Consider the following 14,014-nt stretch of genomic DNA (forward strand, 5'->3'; position numbering starts at 1 on the left):
TCAGTACATGTTCAGCATTCTGAAATGTAATGAACTTAGCTGCTCTATTTGTAAAGTTCCTCTTTTGCCACCAGATGTCTTCCATGCTGTTCCATGGAGATTCGCCACTTACCTGACCCTTCACCAGATGGTAGCAGATCGAACAATTTGATGAATTGTATGGAAAGGTATGATTTCAATGTTTAACAAATTAAATGAATCGGGAAAATGAACAAGGAATGTGCATTGCAGTGAGAGTATCACAAAAATGGAAATTTCAAAATCAAGCTGAACTCACAAATTTTCTGGCAGTTATTTTAAGTCTGCTCAAATGAAATTTCAGTTGGTGAATTCGTTTTCTAACCCCACAAAAGATAAAACAGTGATGTTCTAATCATGTACCGTAATTAAAATGTTTAACCTTCATTTTAATTCGCAATCATGTATTAGTGTGGTGCTAAAGTCTATTCAAAAACCTTTTTGTTTAGGATTTTCTAGTTAGAAACGACAGAACAGTACCTTCCTTCGGCCAGTTCTGCTATAGCTAGAGAAAGGACATAAATGTCCCTTCAATCCAACATCCCAAACTGCCAAGAATGTTGGAACACCCATTCAGTGTCAGGACTGCGGAAAATGGCGTTGTCCCCACTCACAGACAAAGTTACCAAAGAGAGAGAGAGAGAGAGAGAGAAATGGGGTTTAACGTCCACTCGACACAAACTAGGTCATTTCGGGACTAACATATGTTTTAATTTTATTTACATAATTCGCTTGCGCGTAGGGGTCTTTAGCAGTGGGAGGAAACCGGAGGCCCCGGAGAAAACCCACGAGGTTGGAGTTACCAAAGAAACAGCGTGATGAACTTGAGGCTCTTTTGGAAACGTTGCTATACAGCTGTGGTAGTACCTGCTGTTGATGGCGACGAGGACAATAATGTTATCCAACTAAGCTGTTAGGGCCGATTTAGCATGTACGTCAGATATGATCACGTGGCTAAGTGGGTAGACGCTAGCTCGCTGGCCTGGAGGTCGGGTGTTCGATCCCTGCATTGGCCGAGAAAGTTCATCCAGATTTTCCGGCGTGGTTCTCCCTTGTCAGTGATGCAAGACGGAGGGGCTGACAAGAAAAGCTGTCTAGTCGTTCGGATGGGACGAAAAACCGAGGCGTGCACGTAAAAGATCCCTTGGCAGTTGGAATTCGATATAAGAGTAGGCCGTAGTGCCGCTGTCCGGGCAAAATTTTCCTCATAGCACACTGTATGGCGTATGCCCGTCTTCATTAGCCCAGGTTAGGAGCAGAAAAGTAGGACGTTAAACTCCATTTCATTTCATTTTGAATATTCTTATTACTCGGCAGGATATGAATTCATTTGTATTCATTGTGTGTGGTGGAGAAGACAGTTTAATTCAGAAAGCGGGTTACCACCCCCAGTGTCAGGAATGTGCTGGTTCGAAAAAAAGCCATTCCAAAACGAGAAAAAAGAAGGATTTGAATTCCTCGCAAACTAGGCCTACAGTTTTATATGAAGATTGAATGCAAAATAATAAAAGCTTTATTCCTGAAGTATTGTGTTTTCAATATATTCATTTAAGAAAAACAAACAAAAAAACCCTCCCTCCCACATTTTTGAAAAAAAACGACGATGATCAACTAATTTTTTTTTAAGTGGCCTTTATAGTCCAGATTCGAAAAGTTAAAGATACATTATGGGAGATTTGGCCATTCTTGCTATAACAGTTCAAAAGTAGATGATGAAAGAAGAATATATTGAAAAATTCAGTCAAATTACTTTATTCTGAACATAGTTATCATCGTTGTAATATTTGCCTAGAAATGGTAGCGAATTGTGTCTTCACCTTCGCTGATCGTTTGATTGACAGGCGTTAACTCCACCTACATATCTCGATTATCAAGTAAAGTTTTCGCTAAGTACACTCTATCATTTAGCCTCGATCTAACTGGCGTATTTTCATCAGGTTACCCCTTATTTGATTTAATCGATTAGTGAAATCCTATTTAAATCCGAGCTGTAGCCGAGCCATCCGTGGGTCTACAGAGTTGATTTTGGTCTTGTTGTTTAAATAAAGATCTAATTTATAATTTCTATAACATCTGGAGCCTAAATTAAGACTTGCAATAATAAGTCTCTTCCAAATGGGTTTCCTCCCACTGCTAAAGACCCCTACGCGCAAGCGAATTATGTAAATAAAATTAAACCATATGTTAGTCCCGAAATGACCTAGTTTGTGTCGAGTGGACGTTAAACCCCATTTCTCTCTCTCTCTCTCTCTTCCAAATGATGCATGATTCAATTCGGTTCGGGTTTACGTCACGTGTTTGTCAAGTCTTCCGCCCACATAGGTGACAAGTTTACAGGTTTCATCAAGGTCAAATAGGAAATAATCCGCTTGTAATGTAATGTAACACACAGTGAACAAACACGGTTGCTAAAATGAAGTATTCTTTGGAAGAAGTCAAAGAATTGATTCATTCTCATGATCCAATTAACTATTTAGCAATTGCTGGGGGAGTCCTAGCAGCTTCAGCACTAACGTATGGCCTGTATAAGAAAATAACTGGAAACAGGTAAAGCATTTTTATACCCTGGCCTTAAATTAATGTTAAGGGGAAATAACTCAATATTATGCAGACGACACACGATTCGGTCAAACGCAGGAATTATTATGGGTTTCGTTGACAATGAAAGAATAATTTTCAAATGAATATAACAAATTCATCGGATTTATAAATATTTAGATGGAGTCTACCTGCGGGCTAACTAACAACAAACTTTTGAGGAGCAATTAAGTTCCATTTGAATCATTTATATTTAATTGCGGAGACAAATTCTATCTTTTGAATTTTATACTATAGAGAGAAATGTAATTTAACGGCCATTTGACACAAACAAGATCATTTCTGGACTAACACATGATTCAATTTTATTTCACTCATTCGCTTGCACGTAGGGGTCTTTAGCAGTGGGACTGGGAGGAAACCGGAGGATCCGAAGCAAACCCACGAGGTTGGACAGGTGACCCTACCCCTTGTCACGTACAACCGGGGAATTAAAACCACGCCAGTTGACTTAATGACAGACCTTATGATGCAGCGACACGTCATTTGGCTATCCAACCCCCCTTGAATTTAATAGGCCCTACTTATTAGGTTTAATTCGATATAGTAATGCCCCAATCATGTAGGCCAAGACTGCAGATAGTAGTAGGGTAGGCCTAACAATCAGGGACAGATTTTAAGCTTGTGGCCAGCCCCTAACAAAAAGTGCCACTGGGGCACGCACTAATTATTTCAACGGTGGAATCGGAGCATATGAATACCATTGTCTACAGTTATTCACTTGAGAATATTTGAATACCGGTAATGACTGGAGAATGTTTGAATACCGGTAATGACTCAAGAATATTTGAATACCGGTAATGACTTGAGAATATTTGAATACCGGTAATGACTTGAGAATATTTGAATACCAGTAATGACACGAGAATATTTGAATACCGGTAATGACTCAAGAATATTGGAATACTGTACCAGTAATAATGACTCAAGAATATTTGAATAGCGGTAATAACTCGAGAATATTTGAATACCGGTATATAATGACTGGAGAATGTTTGAATACCAGTAAGGCGGTAATGACTGGAGAATGTTTGAATACCGGCAATGCCTCAAGAATATTTGAATACTGGTAATGACTCAAGAATATTTGAATACCGGTAATGACTCAATAATATTTGAAAACCGGTAATGACTCAAGAATATTGGAATACGGTACCAGTGAAGACTCGAGAATATTTGAATACCGGTAATAACTCGAGAATATTTGAATACTGGTAATGACTAGAGAATGTTTGAATACCAGTAAGGCGGTAATGACTGGAAAATGTTTGAATACCGGTAATGACTCAAGAATATTTGAATACTGGTAATGACTCGAGAATGTTTGAATACTTGTGTAATGACTCGAGAATGCTTGAATACCAGTAATGACTCAAGAATATTTGAATACAAGTAAGGCGGTAATGACTGGAGAATGTTTGAATACCGGTAATGACTCAAGAATGTTTGAGTACCGGTAATGACTCGAGAATGTTTGAATACTTGTAATGACTCGAGAATGCTTGAATACCATTCATGACTCGAGAATATTTGAATACAAGTAATGACTCAAGAATATTTGAATACCAGTAATGACTCAAGAATACTTGAATATGACTTGATATATTTGAATAATAATTCAAAAAATATATGAATACCTGTAACGACAATGACTACAGAGTATTTGAACAAGTAAAAACAGTAAATTTAGTTTCAGGAAATAATTTTATTTTGCGTTTCAGAAGAAAAAAAGTTATCCCTAAGGATGTTGTGATTGTTCATGGTTGTAGGAGAGGACCCTACTGTCCAAGTGTATCTCCATTTTGTCTGAAAGTTGAAACTTACTTGAGGATGAACAGAATACTATATCAGGTAATTTCCAAGAGGAATGGGTTTTATTGTTCGTTCAACACAAACTACTAGTAGGTAATTTCAGGTGTAACACATGGTTCAATAATTCGCTTGCGTGTAGGGGGTCTTCAACAGTGGGAGGAAACTAGAGGACAAGGAGAAATCCCACGAGGTTGGACAAGCGACCGTACTCCTTGTCACGTATAAGAGAGGAGTTGAAACCACGCCACTTGACTCAATGACAGTGTACATGTTTATTGGTTTGGATGAGCCGAAAAATCAAGGTCCAATGTACCCATTGATGTGCACGTAAAAGAACCCTTGACAGTTGGAATTCGATATAAGAATAGGCTGTAACGCCACTGTCCGGGCATATTTGCCTAATAGCACACTGTTTTCATTAGCCCAGTCGGAGGAGTAGGGAGAGAGAAATGGGGTTTAACATCCACTCAACACAAACTGGGTCATTTTGGGACTAACATGGTTCAATTTTATTTCAATAATTCGATTGTGCATAGGGATCTTTAGCCATGGGAAGAGGACCTGGATAAAACCCACGAGTTTGGACAGGTGACCCAACTCCTTGTCACGTACAACTGGGGAATCGAAACCATGCCAGTTGACTAAATGATGGACCTTATGATACAACGCGCATGAGCTAACCATTTGGCCATCCGTCCCCCCCTCCGAAAAGTAGGACCTTAAATCCCATTCCATTTCATTATAGATTGATTATTTTGATTTTAGAGTGATAAAGATATTGAGCTGTCATCTAAAGGCAAGATACCATGGATTGAATATAATGGAGAAGTTGTCAACGATTCTTCTTTCATCATCCAATATTTTAACAAGAAGTTAGACATCGATGTTGACAGAGATTTAACAGAAAAAGAACGAGCTATATCCAGAGCCTTTCAAAAATTAATAGAAGAAAACCTTTTTTGGTAAGGACAGTCCTTTTATGTATAAAATTTACTTACTATGAGAGTGTTACTGGGTGGTTTATCTCATGTACAATAATGTCAACATCCATCATTACTGTAAAACTCATTGGGGGGGAGGGGGCGGGCGAATGGTAAACGGGTGCATGTTGTATCAGAAGGTCTGTTATTTGGTCAATTCCCCACTTGTGCGTGACAATGAGTAGGCATGCCTGTCCAGCCTCGTGGGTTTTCTCCCTGTCCTCTGGTTTCCTCCCACTGCTAAAGACCCCTACACACAATAGAATTATTGAAAGAAAATTGAACCATATGTTAATCGTGAAATGACCTATATTGTGTTAAGTGGACGTTAAACCTCATTCTCTCTCTCACATTATAAGATGTGCTGCGACCCATTTGTGTCAATTTGTAGGTCTCAAAAATTAGCAATTTAGCTCCTTTAAGTCAAAATCAATAAAAGCTTACAAGGGAGACATTCTATGAAAAAAATGAATATGCCCTCATCCCCCCCCCCCCCCCGATTCAGTGGACCGTCCCCATTTTTCAGGCAATGTATTTCCGTTTTTCGGGCTCAATCATTATAGAATGAGCCCCCCTCCCCCCCCCCCCCACACACCAATCTGATTAAAACACAGATCCTATTTCATTTCGTTTTTATAGTTCAAAATTTCGTTTTACTTGTCTTTACTACACTAGGGTCTGGAAGAGTTGTTATCATTGACGTGTTCTGAATGATGTGAGCTATTAGCCAATGAAACGGTCTGTTATGGCGAGCTTTAGGCATGTTTTACACGGAACTGTGGGTAATCCATTAGTAACATAAATGCCGATTGGTACAACCGGTCAGATCTTCATGTAGTGTAGGCCATCGAAAGTATAAAAAACGAAACGAAATATAGATCTGTATTTTAATCAGATTGGCACACACACCCAGCAAAGATGGCCGCCTATAATGTCTATGACAGGGTTTAACATCATACATTGGTGTGCACGTAAAAGATCCCTTGATAGCTGCAATTCGATATTAGAATAGGCTGTTGCAGAACAGTAGGACGTTAAACCGCATTTCATTTCAAATATTTCTACTTATGTACTTAGGTGTTTTGCGCTGTCTAGATATGTTTATGGTTATACAGATAACCGTTGGATGGGTTTCGGATGGCGAATATATATACCTATACTTATTAAACGAAATACTGTCAAGAATGCCTGGGCAGCTGGTGTTGGTAGACACACCCAATCAGAAGTTGAACAGATTTTTGACGATGACATGAAAGCCTTGTCTGATTTTCTAAGTGAGTATTGATCACTATATATTTATATTTTTCAAATCATTTTGTATCAAGTCATTTAGTTTAGCTTAAAGTAGCGAAGTCTCTAACTCCATATCATCCAAAACCTTCGGCAATGAAAACACTAATTATTTGTCAATTCTCATCAACATTGGTGTTGTGATCTTACCGGAAGAAGATGGGCTTCTGATATCCAATATTTAAGACAAAATAAACATTTTACGATTGGTACACGAATCGTGTACCATTATGCGTTTCAGCGCAATTTGTAACAAGCGACTCGAAAAACGAGGTTAGACATATTCATGTCAAACGGTGACGACATATTCTTATTCTTATGCAAGAGCTAAATCTGCCTATATTGTAAGTCTTTATTTAGGCTTCAGATGTTATAGAAATTATTAATTAGACATTTATTTACACAACAAGCTCAAAATCAACTTTGTAGACCCACAGATAGCTTGGATACAGTTTGGATTTAAACAGTCGTCCGTTTAAAATTAAATCAATAAATGGCAGACCAAGCTAACGTTTACCGTTAGTCGCTGATGTCACTTCCGGAAACTGGTGATGAAAGGCCTGCCAAACGAGTCTACCACAGCCATTGAGCATGTTACTTGATAATTGAGAATATGTGGGTGGAGTTATCGTCTGTCAATCAAACGATCGGCAATTCTCATAGACCGTGCATACACATATGAAGCCTATTTCTAGTCCAAACTTCCAACAGTGACAATTCCGTTCAGAATAAAGTAATTTCACTGAAATTTTCAACATTTTCGATGGCCTACACTTCATGAAGATCTGACTGGTTATAGTAAAAGGTCGGGTCAGAGGTCATACGAATGACTTTTTACCCCATGATATCAGACATTGATTAATCAATCAGCATTGACGTTTCTAGTGGTTTACCCACAGTTCCGTGCATCTCACGCCAAGAAATCGCCATAACTGATGGTTTCATTGGCTAATCCCTCACACCACCCAGAAAGCAGATTATATAACAACTCATCCAGATCCTAGGTAGTAAAGAAAAGTAAAACCAAATTTTGAACTTTAAAAAAACGAAACGAAATAGGATCTGTGTTTTAATCAGATTGTCGAAAGTATAAAAAAATGAAATGAAATATAGATCTGCATTTTAAGAGACTAAAATATATTTCTAGGTAGTAAAGATTTTATGATGGGAAGTGAACCTACAGAAATAGATTGTACAGCATTTGGTATGTTAGCACAATTTTTGTGGCACAGTCCTCAACAGCCGTGTGAAACGTGGATAAAAGGTAAATATAGTTTATATATCTTGAAATATTAAATGGGGTTTGGATGGTCGAATGGTTAGCACATGCATGCTGTATTATAAAGTCTGTCATTGAGTCAACCGGTGTGGTTTCAAATCCCCAGTTGTACGTGACAAGGAGTGGGGTCACACCTGTCCAACCTTATGGGTTTTCTCCGGACCCCCCTGTTTCCTGTGATTGAAAGCTGGTAATTTTTTAACTTTAGTCTGAAAATGCTTTGTGAACTCAGGGCCTGAATTCAAAGTAAAAGCATTTCTGGAATAATTTAAAATTTTAAAGTAAAAACGTTGAAAAATCATTTTCCACAAACTACAAGGGTTAATTGAACCAGTATTTCTGTTTTAACTGCTTATTGGCTGATTAGTTTGTAATTTGGAAGCCCACTGATGAGTTTGTAATTCAGGAGCCCACTGATCATGATTAGTTTGTGACAGGTAAATCTGACCTTCACAAGTATCATTCCTAATTTTCTGTTTGCACTCATATTGCCTTGATACAAAAATAAAATAATTCATATTTTTTTCTTTTTTAGAAAAATATCCCAATTTACAGGAGTACTGTATTCGAATGAAAGATTTATTTTGGGAAGATTGGGATGAATGTATTACACATGGTGGTACAAGGGAGGCTACTCGTTAATGGATAATGGATACAGACCACAATAATATAATCATAGATTGTTCTTCAGGAACAAAAATATAAAGTGATAGATTATTAAATATGTCTGAAATTGGGGACTGTCAATACTATTTCAGCTGCAACAATAAAATATTTGGTTCATATATATAAAGATTCTTATTGGATTTTCGACTAGTGTGTTCTGAGTCCTGATGTGTAGACTATCGATGAAATTGTACCTTGTCATTCAGGGCGGGGTCGGGTCACACAGTGGCAAAGTGAGTAAGACGCTGGCTCGCTAGCTGGAGGTCACGTGTTCGATCCCTGCATTGGCTGAGAAAGTACGTCCAGATTTTCCAACCTGGTTTTCCCTTGTCAGTGATGCAGGACGGAGGGCCTGACAAGGACAGCTGTCTAGTCATTAGGATGGGACGAAAAACTGAGGCTCCACGTACACATTGGCATGCACGTAAAAGATCCCTTGACAGTTGGAATATGATATAAGATTAGGCCCCTAGGCTATAGTATGGTGTATGCCCATCTTCATTTCATTTCAGTCATTCAGATAGGATGAAAATCAGACTTGATAAATGAAATGAATTGAAATTGAGTTGAACATCCTACAGTTGCGCACCGACTAGGCTAATGAAGACAAAGACCATGTAATGTGCTATGAGGGACATTTAGCCCAGGCATCAGCACTACAGTCATTCGTAAATCAAGTAGATTTATCATAGAATTTATTGACAGTCTCCATTTTAAGATAGTAATTATATTATATAGTATGCTTTAGTTTAGATAATATAACCAAATAATGTTCTTGAGATTTATCCGAGAGTTTGTAGTAGAAATAAATGTGTTCTTTTAATGGGTATTAATTTGTAGTATTTATAGATAAACATACATTATGCAAGAGCTAAATCTGATTATTGCAAGTCTTTATTTAGGCTTCAGATGTCATAGAAATTATAAATTAGATCTTTATTTACACAACAAGCACAAAATCAACTCTGTAGACCCACGGATGGCTTGGATTCAGCTTGGATTTAAACGTGATTTCGTTGACTGATTTAATTTTAAATGGCGTTGTGAGCGGAGATTAACCGTTACGAGGCTAAATGATAGAGTGTACGAAGCGAGGCCGCTGTTGAGCGATGCCTTAACAAATGACATCTAAACTATTTAAAGTGCAATAAACTAAATACAGATAATGACAAATTATACAATTCCTGGACACCGTGTGATGACTAATACAGACGGACAGGTCTTCTGTCTTAATAATATCAATAAAAATATTTTTATTTCCCCAATAGGCACGACGCCACTGGTGTATACCTATAGATTTATCATAATTATATTATAATATTATATATGTCCTATATTCAATTGATTTAATGCATGCCCAAAATACATGTAAGAATGAAAATTTACCCTCACTCATTTTGTCCAATTGTTATAAAAATCCAAAAAGGTAAAACACAAATTCGGATATGATGACAGCAGACAAAAGACAGCAGAGATTATGTAGGTGGAGTTAACACCTATCAATCAAACGATCGGCCATACTAAGAATCGGTGAAGATGGAATTCAATCCCATTTCTAGTCAAAAATTACACTGGTGATAACTATGTCCAGAATAAAGTAATTTGACTGAAATTTTCAATATATTCTTCTTTCATCATCTATTTTTGAACTATTATAGCAAGAATGGCTAACTCCTTATAAAAATCTCCCATAATGTATCTTTAAGTTAAACATAAAACTTGCTCATGATCGTAGAATGGATTTTATTTTGACAGAATTTATGTATGATGTTTTTTTTGTTGTTGAATGGTCAGATAAAAAGATACTAACACGGGTTATCATTATAAAATTTCAAATTCTAACATTTTCATTGCTCAAGAACATCTACACTGTTTCGATTGTTCATTTACCTGTTGGAATTATATTTACCTTTCTACTTTATTAATATAACAGCTTATTGTCCTTATAAATTAGCTTTCGTCATTTTTTTTTTATCTTTTGTATTTTATAAGGACAATTTTGCTGAATTTTAGTTTCAGAAAATATTTTGCTGAATTTTAGTTTCAGAAAATTTTTTGCTGAATTTTAGTTTCAGAAAATTTTTTGCTGAATTTTAGTTTCAGATTTTTTTTTAGATGAAAGTAACAGATTTTGCACAGATTGTTGACATGTGTTTCCATTGTTAGACTTGAGTCTAAAAAGACGCCAAGATTTTTAACCTTATCTTGAGTTATTATTTCAGAGTCAGCTATAATTAATGTTGATGAATCAAGTTTTTGTAGATTATGTTAAGGGAGATTACCTAGTGTTGGTTTTGTTTTCGTTAAATAATTAATCTGAGTACATATTAATTGTGGATTAAGCTGTGATAAGTTGGACATTTTAGTGAAAATGCAATTGACGCATCAAGCCTTCAATAATATCTTATGATATAATTTTTATACATTTTGTTTATTTCTTTGAAAGCTAATTGCTTTGAATGTAAGATTTGAAAATGGTATGTGATCTTTTGAATTATGTTTTGATATCTATGCCTTTATATGATATATATATACAATGATATATAGGATCTTTCTATTGTTTTTTGTTATATGAAATCCTTTTATAAATAAATTTATATTTTTCTTCTTTTATTTGTTTTCCTATCAACCTGATTAAAATACAGATCTAAATTTAGTTTAATTTTTTTATACTTTTGATGGCCTACATTACATGAAATTCTGACAAGTTGTACTTGAAGGTCGTGTCAGGGGTCTTACGAGTGGCTTATGACCCTATGGCGTCAGACATTGATTAATCAATCAGTGTTGACGTTTCTAGTGGTTTACCCACAGTTCCGTGCATGGCACGCCAAGAAATCACTGTAACAGACCGTTTTATTGGTTTATCCATCACTTCAACCAAAATGCCGGTAATATAACAACTTATCCAGATCCTAGTGTAGTAAAGACAAGTAAAATGAAATTTTGAACGATAAAAAACGAAACGAAATAGGATCTGTGTTTTAATCAGATTGTTTTCCTATATACAGAATTGTAAAAAACCATCAGCATATCCTATTATATAGACTAAAACTGCTCTTTCAGAGGGTGTGGCACCTACACGTTTGTAGAGGTTGGATTTCTTACTGTGCATGGGAGCCACGGTGGCTCAGTGGTAGGATGTTGGCTCGCTAACCTGCAGGTCCCATGTTCGATTCTTGTGTTTGCCGAGAAAGTTCATCAGGATTATCCAACGTGGTTCCCTCTTGTCAGTGGTGTAGGACGGTGGCCCTGCCAATGGACAATGTTGGTTGTTCGGATGGGATGAAAAACCGAGGTCCTGTGTACACATTGGCATGCATGTAAAAGAACCCTCAACAGTTGGAATTCGAAATAAGAGTTGGCTATAACGCCGCTGTCCGGACAAAAATTCCCTCATACCACACTAGGGGCATATGCCACTCTTTATTAGCCCAGTAGGGGTGGAGCATGAAAATTAGACAGCTGCAAACAATTTTTTCATTTTATAGCTTTATTTATATGGTTATTCAACCAATATTACACTCAATGCTCCAAGGGGTGGGGGCAGCTGATATTTTTATCAGATTATTATAAGATGTGGGGCTCTTAGTCTTTGAAGTTATAAAGATTAAAATCATCGGAATGTTAAAAACAATTTAGAGAGAATTACTAGTCCGAATCCAACACAAACTGAACTCTCTTCTTAGTTATCTCCCTTAGACTACATTTGTAGGCCTAAAGCATGCATGATTTAGCCGCAATGGAAGCATTTATTTAGTGTAATTAAATCTCTTTACATTACAAGACGTATTTCAGTATCAGTAGTGGAAGAAAAAAAAATCGCTATCTAATAAATCTGCATGGGTTTTTTCAGTACCGGTACGAGAAACTTTATCCCGATGAACTAGCTGTCTCGGCAAATGCAGGATCGAACATGGGATCTCTTGAGGTTCACTAGCCAACGTCCTACTTACTGAGCCACCGTAACTTTCGTGATAAAATGAAATAATGGATTAGATTTTATCAATCAATGCCTAGTGACAACATTAATGAAGGTTTTATGTAAAGGTCCATGCTGGAACGATATTATGTTAGGAGTTGGGGATTTAATTGTCAAGAATTTAAAAGCACACAGTGGCTCTGACATTTTGTCATAAATCCAAGAAACATTCAATATTCACTGATCTTGGCACTACAAAATCAGGCGTATTTCTACATCTAGGAAGCAAAGGCCATTTACCATGTGTACACGCGTTTTCGCGGGCGAAAAAAAAAATCGATCTAACTAATTGGAAGTTACATGTAACCGGCGAAGACGCGCTCGCAAACGGGCTTTAGTCTGGAATTACCATATCAGTGTGTCTACGACAACCAAGTGATACCCAGAGACAAGACGTATAAAATTAAAATAAAAATTTAATCAATAGAACTTCTAAATTCATATCTCTTCAAAGAAGAGAAATAGAATCAAATTTGTAACTTTTGGGGTCAATTTGTTGCTTGTCTATAGGGTAATCCGCGTCTGATCTTAACGCTTCCCATAACAATGACTATCTAATATTTCTGAGCTAGGTTTTGGTCAACTAGGGCAAGGGATTCGGCCTTTAAAATTCTTCGTCGGCCATCATATTATTGTATACGTCACAAATAAATGACGTAAACCAAAAGATTCCAAGTTATTATTTGTATGGCGATATTTATCGCTTTCAGTATATCCACAGAAGTCGCGTTTTCAAGTTATAAAATAATCATTAGAATAATAGAAACACACCTTCTTTTTATATTACACAGATATTTTATGGTATTTATTAATCTATGCCAAACACCTGTTTAATTATAGATTAGGCCTAGAATCGTGCTCAACTGCCTATGTATATGCGAATGTTGTCGCGTATCGGTTCGAGTACACTTTAATATCCAAGGAATAAATTAACATAAAAGCTATGATCACGATGCGATTTGCGCCGCCTTTTAGTTCTAACTTGAAAAAGCCGAAATATCGGATAATCTAAATAATACACAACTAGAATTCAACTAAAATATGAACTCAACGGAGAGGTATAACAACATAAATTAAGAAAAAATAACACAAAATAAAAAGCAAAAAAGAACAAAAATGCTAAGATGTACTCACGCTATCAGTAAAATTGTTTTATGTAAATAAAAAATTATATCCACAGCATTATATATTATATACTCATAACGCGGACGTGATTGAAAACAATTAAAATGACGTCATTGAATATAGTTATTTGATCTCCAAAATTCTAAAAATTGTGTTTCTTTTTTTCAGTAAATCTTCAATTTTAAGTAGTACATTAATAATAACCTACTCAATTTTGATTACTTAATTTTATATCCGATATTTTCTTTCAATTTCCAGGGGAAA

At 36.4% G+C, this 14,014-nt stretch overlaps 1 long non-coding RNA gene across 1 annotated transcript; it reads left to right on the forward strand.

The window, feature by feature from the left end:
* Window positions 1-2,271: 2,271 nt before the first annotated feature.
* On the forward strand, window positions 2,272-11,152 carry LOC130012351 (uncharacterized). Its single transcript, XR_008787782.1, has 6 exons — window positions 2,272-2,565; window positions 4,338-4,467; window positions 5,194-5,390; window positions 6,486-6,682; window positions 7,846-7,962; window positions 8,513-11,152. It is a non-coding gene; the product is annotated as an uncharacterized LOC130012351 (long non-coding RNA).
* The last annotated feature ends 2,862 nt before the right edge of the window (window positions 11,153-14,014 follow it).

Source organism: Patella vulgata, chromosome 1, assembly GCF_932274485.2.
Source record: "Patella vulgata chromosome 1, xgPatVulg1.2, whole genome shotgun sequence".
NCBI lineage: Eukaryota > Metazoa > Mollusca > Gastropoda > Patellidae > Patella > Patella vulgata.